Consider the following 1249-nt stretch of genomic DNA (forward strand, 5'->3'; position numbering starts at 1 on the left):
AGTTCTGATGGGATCCGGTGCTTTAGTGCTGGTATGATCGCATCCGACATGTTACCCCGGTCTTCGTCCCTTATCCTTGCCCCTCCCAGCTCCACTACAAAGACGATTGTACATTGCTTTGGCCGCTCCCTCTCAACTACGGAGACGAGTTTAACGCGGTTTCCACCCCTCCCTCTCAACCGCACCAGTGCATGCTTGCCGCGCCACAACGCCGACGCTGGACCCGTGAATCGTGAGCACCCAGCTATGACTTACCGCACTCGTGCAAAATAATAAAACACGGTAAATATATTACTTACACGTGCGTTTTGTTTTGCAAGCGGCGCGAAAAAAATTAAAAAGGGAATGCAACACGAGGACTTCCCAGGAGGTCACCCATCCTAGTACTACTCTCGCCCAAGCACGCTTAACTTCGGAGTTCTGATGGGATCCGGTGCTTTAGTGCTGGTATGATCACATCCGACATGTTACCCCGGTCTTCGTCCTTTATCCTTGCCCCTCCCAGCTCCACTACAAAGACGATTGTACACTGCTTTGGCCGCTCCCTCTCAACTACGGAGACGAGTTTAACGCGGTTTCCACCCCTCCCTCTCAACCGCACCAGTGCACGCTTGCCGCGCCACAACGCCGACGCTGGACCCGTGAATCGTGAGCACCCAGCTATGACTTACCGCACTCGTGCAAAATAATAAAACACGGTAAATATATTACTTACACGTGCGTTTTGTTTTGCAAGCGGCGCGGAAAAAATTAAAAAGGGAATGCAACACGAGGACTTCCCAGGAGGTCACCCATCCTAGTACTACTCTCGCCCAAGCACACTTAACTTCGGAGTTCTGATGGGATCCGGTGCTTTAGTGCTGGTATGATCGCATCCGACATGTTACCCCGGTCTTCGTCCCTTATCCTTGCCCCTCCCAGCTCCACTACAAAGACGATTGTATATTGCTTTGGCCGCTCCCTCTCAACTACGGAGACGAGTTTAACGCGGTTTCCACCCCTCCCTCTCAACCGCACCAGTGCACGCTTGCCGCGCCACAACGCCGACGCTGGACCCGTGAATCGTGAGCACCCAGCTATGACTTACCGCACTCGTGCAAAATAATAAAACACGGTAAATATATTACTTACACGTGCGTTTTGTTTTGCAAGCGGCGCGAAAAAAATTAAAAAGGGAATGCAACACAAGGACTTCCCAGGAGGTCACCCATCCTAGTACTACTCTCGCCCAAGCACGCTTAACTTCGGA

At 51.8% G+C, this 1249-nt stretch overlaps 2 non-coding genes across 2 annotated transcripts; both read right to left on the reverse strand.

Annotated features, from left to right (window-relative positions):
- Positions 1–342: 342 nt before the first annotated feature.
- Positions 343–461, reverse strand: LOC119345863. The gene has a single exon (XR_005167229.1). It is a non-coding gene; the product is annotated as a 5S ribosomal RNA (ribosomal RNA).
- A 297-nt stretch (positions 462–758) lies between these two features.
- On the reverse strand, positions 759–877 carry LOC119345864. The gene has a single exon (XR_005167230.1). It is a non-coding gene; the product is annotated as a 5S ribosomal RNA (ribosomal RNA).
- Positions 878–1249: the final 372 nt, after the last annotated feature.

The sequence above is a fragment of the Triticum dicoccoides genome, unplaced genomic scaffold, assembly GCF_002162155.2.
Source record: "Triticum dicoccoides isolate Atlit2015 ecotype Zavitan unplaced genomic scaffold, WEW_v2.0 scaffold31886, whole genome shotgun sequence".
NCBI classification, from domain to species: domain Eukaryota; kingdom Viridiplantae; phylum Streptophyta; class Magnoliopsida; order Poales; family Poaceae; genus Triticum; species Triticum dicoccoides.